The sequence below is a fragment of the Schistocerca nitens genome, chromosome 6 (genome assembly GCF_023898315.1).
Source record: "Schistocerca nitens isolate TAMUIC-IGC-003100 chromosome 6, iqSchNite1.1, whole genome shotgun sequence".
NCBI lineage: Eukaryota > Metazoa > Arthropoda > Insecta > Orthoptera > Acrididae > Schistocerca > Schistocerca nitens.
Genome location: NC_064619.1, coordinates 588,890,721 through 588,901,286, shown reverse-complemented (window position 1 = coordinate 588,901,286; position 10,566 = coordinate 588,890,721).

Here is a 10,566-nt window from a genome sequence, read left to right as displayed (position 1 = left end):
CTCTTTTCCTAGAAACAAATATCCTAACGCAATATGGTGTAAAACACGACTGTCCTAGCTTCCATTACAACTGCTCAAAGCCACCCAAAAATGACATAACGCTACAAGAATAAAAACCCAGCCTACATATGTGCAGTTCTCCTCAACAACAACGGTAATTAGGAATTAGAAGCACGTTTTTAAATCTTCGTCTACTCAACATTTGCTTCTACTATAAATACCAATGACCTGTTGAAGATACCTCTGATGAATATGCAAGACAGTACCTCAAAAGGTGAAATGTCATTTGAGTCAGAAATAGAATAAACGAATGTAAAGGTTATAAATGAATTCGCTTCTGTCTATACGGAAAGATGCATCTGTAATTACAAAAATACGCTTGTTGACTTTACAGCAATGTCAATAAAATAATGCAGGAGCTCGAACATCGCAAATATCTCGCACTTGATGACGCAGTACACGACAAACGCACTTCATTTTCGGGATCATTTCCCGAAACGGGTCGTTTCTGCGACTGGTAGCAGTAAATGCTGTTGTATACTAAAAACAAACGAAATATGATCCCGTGCCAGCAGACGACTAGTTCCCAACCTGACATTGCAAAACATGGCGGCAAAGTTGTCAGTTGGCATCAAATATGGCGGCGCCTACGCCAGTCTATGTTGTTTATGTACGAGTAGGTCGCTGTTCCAGCTTTCTCGTCGATGGGGATACACATGTTTCCGCTGCTTGCGTTGCTCCTTTGTACCGGAGTCATAGATGTGCACGACTCGTCCATGGTGATTTGGCGGCTAATGAAATATTTATATTAGCCCGATACAGCTGCAAAATTTCCGACGCTGTCTCGCTTCAGTGAGCTTTTGGAATGGGCGCGAACAGTCACAGAAACCAGCGGGCGGCCACCTTTGTCGCGTTCAAAACTCCGAGGAAGATGTCGAAAACTGATCCATGAGTGATTTTCACGTTTTCCACTGTTCCTTCGATTGTGCTACTCCGGTATTCGGGCACCACCTCCACTTCTTACGTGATTTCCTGTTTCTATAAAGACGATGGTGTATCACTGTCTGTGAGGGTCTTGTAGTTCAGAATACAGGGTGCGTCAAAAAAATGTATACACACTTTGAACTGTCATAGACAATTTATTTCCCGTTCTACAAGGTTAAATATCTGTGAGAAAGTAATGTTATGTTTCTTCAACAGGTGGCAGCAGTGGCAAAGAAGTAACTGCAACATGGCGGTCGAAGCGCGGAAGCAAATAATTAAGTGGTACTTGAGATTTGAGAATATAGATGCGGTTCGAAGACAGTGGAGAAGTGAGTATGGTACGGAACCACCTTCAAGGTTAACAATTACACTTCTACGAGACGAATTCGAAGTCCATGGAACAGTGTGTGATGTGCATAAAGGTCGATTTATGGGTAGCATAATTTGGTCGGATGAAGCCCAATTCAAACTCAATGGAACTGTCAATAGGCACAATTGTGTGTACTGGGCTGAAGATAATCCTCACATTACAGTTGAAAAGTCTGTGAATTTGCCTGGTGTAAACGTGTGGTGTGGTTTGTCTGCAAGGGGACTCATTGGGCCTTTCCATTTTGAAGGTACTGTTACCGGAGAAACATACCTAACAATGCTTGCTGACTCCATATTCCCCGCCATTCGTGCTTTATACGGTAATTATACGGTAATTATTTACTTCCAACAAGATGGCCCCCCGCCGCACTATCATAGGGACGTACGAGCATACTTGGATCACAATGTGCCAGGCCAGTGGATAGGACGCAGGGGACCAATCGAGTTTCCTGCACGCTCTCCAGACCTCCCGCCGCTGGATTTCTTCTTATGGGGCACAGTAAAAGATGAGGTGTACAAATGTAAACCACGTAACCTGAACACACTTTGGAATGAGGTTCAGGTGGTGTGTGCAGAAATCTCATTAAACACTTTGGTACAATGTACGGAATCAGTGGTGACTCGTACTCAGAAACGTATTGATGCTGAAGGCCACCAGTTTGAACATTAATCACATTTGCAAAGTACATTTATATTTCCAATTGGACTTAAAGCTTTCCATTTCCAGAAATTTAACATTGTAGAATAGAAAATAAATTTTCTATGACGCTTCAAAGTGTGTATCCATTTTTTTGACGTACCCTGTATAAATGGTGTGGATAAGATGACTAGTTGAACTAACTGGGCCTGATATTGTTAATTTCATAAACCTATCCTCATTCAAACAAAAACATCGCGATATAACCTATGGTGTTTAAAATAGTGCGCTTATCTAATGACAGTATTATCAATACTAGTTATATATCAAAATTATGTGACATTACCAGAAACGCAACCACAGGTAGAACCCATCGCCCGACAAATTACTAAGTGAATAATGACAAGCAAAGAACTTGCGAGAAGTACCTATAAAGTACCTAGAAGGCCTAATATTATATACCAAACAAAAAAAAATAAAAATAAAAAGATGTGACTTGGTGATCCTTACATATCAATTACTTGATGATCAGATACTACGTAGGAACAAATAAGGACCCCCAAGTGACATATTAATCAAGGGGAGTCTACCGAAAATCTGAGCTGACTATGTAATTACTGTTCCCTTGGGAATATAAGATGTCACACTATCGTGTCGTTTATGGAATGACGAAACCCATCTAAACGTCTACATCTATATCTACATTTATATCTACGTGATTACTCTGCTATTCACAATTAAGTGCCTGGCAGAGGGTTCAATGAACCACCTTCAAGCTGTCTCTCTACCGTTTCACTCTCGAACGGTGAGTGGGAAAAACGAGCACTTAAATTTTTCTGTGCGAGCCCTGATTTCTCTTATTTTATCGTGATGACCATTTCTCCCTATGTATGTGGGTGGCAACAGAATGTTTTCGCAATCGGAGGAGAAAACTGGTTATAGAAATTTCATGAGAAGATCCCGTCGCAATGCGATAATACAAAACGAGCCGCCCTTCATTGAACTTTTCCAATATCATCCGTCAGTCCCACCTGATGCGGATCCTACACCGCACAGCAATACTCCAGAATAGGGTGGACAAGTGTAGTGTAAGCAGTCTCTTTAGTAGATCTTTAGTAGATCCAATTTAGATTATTTGTAATTGTAATCCCTAAGTATTTAGTTTACAGCCTACAGATTTGTGTGCCTTAACGCCTAATTGAAATTTAGTGAATTTCTTTTAGTACTCGTGTGAATAACTTCACACTTTTCTTTATTCGGGGTCAATTGCCACTGTTCGCACCACACAGATATCTTATCTAAATCATTTTACAAGTCGTTTTGGTCGTCTGATGACTTTACAAGACGGTAAATGACAGCATCATCTGCAAATAATCTAAGAGGGCTACTCAGATTGTCTCCAATGTCGTTAATACAGACCAGGAACAATAGAGGGCTTATAACACTTACTTGGGGAACGCCGGATATTACTTCTGCTTTACTCAATGACTTTCCGTCTATTACTACGAACTGTGACCTTTCTGACAGGAAATCACGCATCCAGTCACACAACTGAGGCGATATTCCATAGGCACGGAGTTTAGTTAGAAAACGCTTGTGGGGAACGGTGTGGAAAGCCCTTTGAAAATCTAAAAATGTGGAGTCAATTTCACGTCCCCTGTCGATACCTCTCATTACTTCATGAGTATAAAAAGCTAGGTGTGTTTCGCATGAACAATATTTTCTGAATCTGTGCTATGTGTCAGTAAACCGTTTTCATCGAGGTACTTCATAATGTTCGAATACAGTATATGTTCCAAAACCCTACTGCAAATCGACATTAGTGATATGGGCCTGTAATTCAGCGGATTACTCCTATTTCCTTTTTTGGGTATTGGTGCGACTTCAGAAACTTTCCAGTCTTTAGGTACGGAACTTTGTGTGAGCGAGCGGTTGTATATAATTGCTAAATATGGATCTATTACATCTGCGTACTCTGAAAGGATCCAGGCTGGTATACCATCTGGACCGGAAGTCTTGCCTTTATTAAGTGATTTAAGCTGCTTTGCTACACCTTCTATGTTTCTCATGTTCGCAGATGTTCTTGATTGGAATTCGGAAATACTTACTTCGACTTCTTTGGTGAAGGAGTTTCGGAAAACCGTGTTTAATATCTCTGCTTTGGTGGCACTATTATCAGTGACCTCGCCGTTGTTATCGCGCAGTGAAGGTATTGATTTCGTCTTGCCACTGGTGTGCTTTGTATATTACCAGAATCTCTTTGGGTTTTCTACCAGATTCAGAGACTGAGTTTTGTTGTGGAAATTATTAAAAGCATCTCGCATTGGAGCACGCGCTACATTTCGAACTCCTGCAAAACTTTGTCAACCTTCGGGATTTTGCGTTCTTTTACATTTAGCACGCTTTTAATGTTGCTTCTGCAAAAGCGATCTGACCCTTTTGTGTACCATGGGGGATCAATAGCATCACTTATTAATTTATGTGGCATATATCTCTCAATTGCCGTCAATACTATCTCTTTCAAATCATTCCACATCTTTTCTACGCTTACGTGATCAGATCGGAAGGAGCCGGCCGCGGTGGCCGAGCGGTTCTAGCCGCTTCAGTCCGGAACCGCACGACTGCTACGGTCGCAGGTTCGAATCCTGCCTCGGGAATGGATGTGTGTGATGTCCTTAGGTTAGTTAGGTTTAAGTAGTTTTAAGTTCTAAGGGACTGATGACCTCAGATGTTAAGTCCCATAGTGCTCAGAGCCATTTGAACCGTTTTTCAGATCGGAAGGAGTGGAGACTGTCTCTTAAAAAGACGGTAAGAGCATTTTTATCAGCTTTTTTAAATAGATGTACTTTGCGTTTCTTTTTGATGGTTGTGGGTGTTACGGTATTCAGCCTAGCAGCAACTGCCTTGTGGTCGCTAATCCCTGTATTCGTCATGATACTCCCTATTTGTGCAGGATTATTTGTTGCTAAGAGGTCAGGTATGCTTTCGCAACCATTTACGCTTCGAGTAGGCTCATGAACTAATTGTTGTTGTTGTTGTTGTGGTCTTCAGTCCTGAGACTGGTTTGATGCAGCTCTCCATGCTACTCTATCCTGTGCAAGCTTCTTCATCTCCCAGTACCTACTGCAACCTACATCCTTCTGAATCTGCTTAGTGTATTCATCTCTTGGTCTCCCTCTACGATTTTTACCCTCCACGCTGCCCTCCAATGCTAAATTTGTGATCCCTTGATGCCTCAAAACATGTCCTACCAACCGATCCCTTCTTCTAGTCAAGTTGTGCCACAAACTTCTCTTCTCCCCAATCCTATTCAATACCTCCTCATTAGTTACGTGATCTACCCACCTTATCTTCAGCATTCTTCTGTAGCACCACATTTCGAAAGCTTCTATTCTCTTCTTGTCCAAACTAGTTATCGTCCATGTCTCACTTCCATACATGGCTACACTCCATACAAATACTTTCAGAAACGACTTCCTGACACCTAAATCTATACTCGATGTTAACAAATTTCTCTTCTTCAGAAACGCTTTCCTTGCCATTGCCAGTCTACATTTTATGTCCTCTCTACTTCGACCATCATCGGTTATTTTACTCCCTAAATAGCAAAACTCCTTTACTACTTTAAGTATCTCATTTCCTAATCTAATTCCCTCAGCATCACCCGACTTAATTTGACTACATTCCATTATCCTCGTTTTGCTTTTGTTGATGTTCATCTTATATCCTCCTTTCAAGACACTGTCCATTCCGTTCAACTGCTCTTCCAAGTCCTTTGCTGTCTCTGACAGAATTACAATGTCATCGGCGAACCTCAAAGTTTTTACTTCTTCTCCATGAATTTTAATACCTACTCCGAATTTTTCTTTTGTTTCCTTTACTGCTTGCTCAATATACAGATTGAATAACATCGGGGAGAGGCTACAACCCTGTCTCACTCCTTTCCCAACCACTGCTTCCCTTTCATGCCCCTCGACTCTTATAACTGCCATCTGGTTTCTGTACAAATTGTAAATAGCCTTTCGCTCCCTGTATTTTACCCCTGCCACCTTCAGAATTTGAAAGAGAGTATTCCAGTCAACATTGTCAAAAGCTTTCTCTAAGTCTACAAATGCCAGAAACGTAGGTTTGCCTTTTCTTAATCTTTCTTCCAAGATAAGTCGTAAGGTCAGTATTGCCTCACGTGTTCCAACATTTCTACGGAATCCAAACTGATCTTCTCCGAGGTCGGCTTCTACCAGTTTTTCCATTCGTCTGTAAAGAATTCGCGTTAGTATTTTGCAGCTGTGACTTATTAAACTGATAGTTCGGTAATTTTCACATCTGTCAACAACTGCTTTCTTTGGGATTGGAATTATTATATTCTTCTTGAAGTCTGAGGGTATTTCGCCTGTCTCATACATCTTGCTCACCAGATGGTAGAGTTTTGTCATGACTGGCTCTCCCGAGCCCATCAGTAGTTCTAGTGGAATGTTGTCTACTCCCGGGGCCTTGTTTCGACTCAGGTCTTTCAGTGCTCTGTCAAACTCTTCACGCAGTATCTTATCTCCCATTTCGTCTTCATCTACATCCTCTTCCATTTCCATAATATTGCCCTCAAGTACATCTCCCTTGTATAAACCCTCTATATACTTCTTCCACCTTTCTGCCTTCCCTTCTTTGCTTAGAACTGGGTTTCCATCTGAGCTCTTGATATTCATACATGTGGTTCTCTTCTCTCCAAAGGTCTCTTTAATTTTCCTGTAGGCAGTATCTATCTTACCCCTAGTGAGACAAGCCTCTACATCCTTACATTTGTCCTCTAGCCATCCCTGCTTAGCCATTTTGCACTTCCTGTCGATTTCATTTTTGAGACGTTTGTATTCCTTTTTGCCTACTTCATTTACTGCATTTTTATATTTTCTTCTTTCATTAATTAAATTCAATATTTCTTCTGTTACCCAAGGATTTCTATTAGCCCTCGTCTTTTTACCTACTTGATCATCTGCTGCCTTCACCACTTCATCCCTCAGAGCTACCCATTCTTCTTCTACTGTATTTATTTCCCCCATTCCTGTCAATTGTTCCCTTATGCCCTCCCTGAAACTCTCTACAACCTCTGGTTCTTTCAGTTTATCCAGGTCCCATCTCCTTAAATTCCCACCTTTTTGCAGTTTCTTCAGTTTCAATCTGCAGTTCATAACCAATAGATTGTGGTCAGAATCCACATCTGCCCCAGGAAATGTCTTACAATTTAAAACCTGGTTCCTAAATCTCTGTCTTACCATTATATAATCTATCTGAAACCTGTCAGTATCTACAGGCTTCTTCCATGTATACAGCCTCCTTTCATGATTCTTGAACCAAGTGTTAGCTATGATTAAGTTATGCTCTGTGCAAAATTCTACAAGGCGGCTTCCTCTTTCATTCCTTCCCCCCAATCCATATTCACCTACTATGTTTCCTTCTCTCCCTTTTCCTACTGACGAATTCCAGTCACCCATGACTATTAAATTTTCGTCTCCCTTCACTACCTGAATAATTTCTTTTATCTCGTCATACATTTCATCTATTTCTTCATCATCTGCAGAGCTAGTTGGCATATAAACTTGTACTACTGTAGTAGGCATGGGCTTTGTGTCTATCTTGGCTACGATAATGCGTTCACTATGCTGTTTGTAGTAGCTATCCCGCACTCCTATTTTTTTTCTCATTGTTAAACCTACTCCTGCATTACCCCTATTTGATTTTGTATTTATAACCCTGTAATCACCTGGCCAAAAGTCTTGTTCCTCCTGCCACCGAACTTCACTAATTCCCACTATATCTAACTTTAACCTATCCATTTCCCTTTTCAAATTTTCTAACCTACCTGCCCGATTAAGTGATCTGACATTCCACGCTCCGATCCGTAGAACGCCAGTTTTCTTTCTCCTGATAACGACGTCCTCTTGAGTAGTCCCCGCCCGGAGATCCGACTGGGGGACTATTTTACCTCCGGAATATTTTACCCAAGAGGACGCCATCATCATTTAATCATACAGTAGAGCTGCATGTCCTCGGGAAAAATTACGGCTGTAGTTTCCCCTTGCTTTCAGCCGTTCGCAGTACCAGCACAGCAAGGCCGTTTTGGTTAATGTTACAAGGCCAGATCAGTCAATCATCCAGACTGTTGCCCCTGCAACTACTGAAAAGGCTGCTGCCCCTCTTCAGGAACCACATGTTTGTCTGGCCACTCAACAGATACCCCTCCGTTGTGGTTGGACCTACGGTACGGCCATCTGTATCGCTGAGGCACGCAAGCCTCCCCACCAACGGCAAGGTCCATGGTTCATGGGGGGATGAACTAATTATTCAAAATAATTTTTTGAGAAAGCATTCAGTACCATTTCAGATGACGTTTATGCCTGCCGCCGGCTTTAAATGAATAATTTTTCAGCATATCGAGGTTAGACTGTAGTCGCCACCGACTATAATTGTATGAGTGGGGTACCTGTTTGAAATGAGACTCAAGTTTTCTTTGAACTGTTCAGCAACTATATCTTCTTTAAGCTGGGGGTCGGTAAAACGATCCAATTAATAGTTTAGTCCGATTGTCAAGTATAACCTCTACTCATACTATTTCGCAGGAACTATCTACTTCAATTTCACTACAAGGCAAACTACTTCTGAAAACAATAAATACTCCACCACCAACTGTATTTAATCTATCCTTTCTGAACGCTGTTAGATCGTTTGAAAAAATTTCGGCTGAACTTATTTCCGGCTTTAGCCAGCTTTGTGTACCTACAACTATTTGAGTTTCAGTGATTTCTATTATGGCTTGGAGCTCTGGTTCGTTCCCAACACAGCTATGACAATTTACAACTACAATACAGATCGTTTCTACAGCTGCCTTACTGTGTTTTACCTGCCCCCTTTTAGACGGACGCCCTTTCTGTGGTTCCTGAGACCCTCTAGCCTAAAAAACCGCCCAGTCCCTTCCACACAGCCACTGCTACTCGTGTAGCCGCTTCCTGTGTGCAGTGGACTCCTGACCTATCAAGCGGAACCCGGAAACCCAACACGCAATGGAATCTGCAGCCTACACGGTCACAGAACTGCCTGAGCCTCTGATTTTGACCCTCCGCTCGGCTCTGCACCAAAGGACCACAGTCGGTTCTGTCGAAGATGCTGCAGATGGTGAGCTCCGCCTTAATCTCGCAAGCAAGACTGGCAGTCATTACCATTTCCTCTCGCCCCCGAAACCAGAGAAAATCTCCTCCGATCCAAAGCGACACACGTCATTGGTACCGACATGGGCTACCACCTGTACTCTTCATGGCATCCGGAAGCACCCTTTCCACATCCGGCATGACTCCCTCCGATATGCATATGGAGTGCACACTGGCTCCCTTCCCCTCCTTGGCAGCCATGTTCCTAAGGGGCCCCATTACGCGTCTAGCGTTGGAGTTCCCAACTACCAACAAACCCACCCTCTGTGAATGCTCAGACTTTGCGGGCCGAGAAGCTTCCTCTGTAACAGGGTGGACGACTGCATCCGACTCAGAGACTTCGTCAGCTACAGATAACGCCCGAAACGTGTTCATCAAACGAACCGGGGAGGCCCTACGATCGGCCCCACAGAAAGTTTTTAGCTGCCTGCCAAACTTCGGAATGATCTTCCACTTGACAACACGTGAGGGGTGAACATACATAGCAAGCTGTATCGCAAAAGGTAGTGTGGGGAAGGAACAAGTGAAAAAATAAGATGAATGTGCGAAAACCAATAAGAGTAAAAAGCCCACTAATTAATGAATATAATGGTGTAGAAAGGAGCAATATTTATGAGAGAAAAAGGAGTTGTTAAATGACCTGATACTGTAAACCAATCATGGAATGGATCAATACTAAATCAAATACTTATAAATAATGAGGAAAACGAAGTGGATACAACAACCAAAGTAGCAGTACAAGCCTACATATGCCAGGAATCTCGAGCCACACAGTTAAACTTGTGACCCACAACAGTAGCCTGTAACATAAAACTCGCACCTGTTATCAGGTCGATGTGAATCAAATATCCTTAAAACTAATAAAATTTGCGTATATGGTAAGAACACCACCATAAAATTTCCCATAAGCTGTTTGGTGAAGTAAAGGTCACAAACCTACAACTATACTAAACCAACCAAAATGCAACTAATGAGCTGTAGTCACGATACACAGAATTACCCAACATTTGACCCGGGGAATATGTCAGTTTGGGTCAAAAATGCAACAGTCTAAAAAAACTATGCAAACGAATTGATTACAGCAAGTCACACCACAGGGTAACAGCAACAACCTCACTGTTCTAAATCTCAAGGAGACATAACTATGAGTTTGCAAGTTCTAAGGACTTTTATTGTTCACTTCATTTTCTGTAATGTTAACTGAGGCATACCTTGACATGCACTACATGCTACTTGTTTTTAATATGCAAAGGCCTGAAGATGGCCTTAATGAAATGCTGAAACTGGTCGTCTAAATTAAATAACAACTTCCGAAAAAGTACGCCTGTTTGGTGATTTTTCTTTGTTAAAAATTGCTCAATTATGGTTGGATCTTCGCCTTTC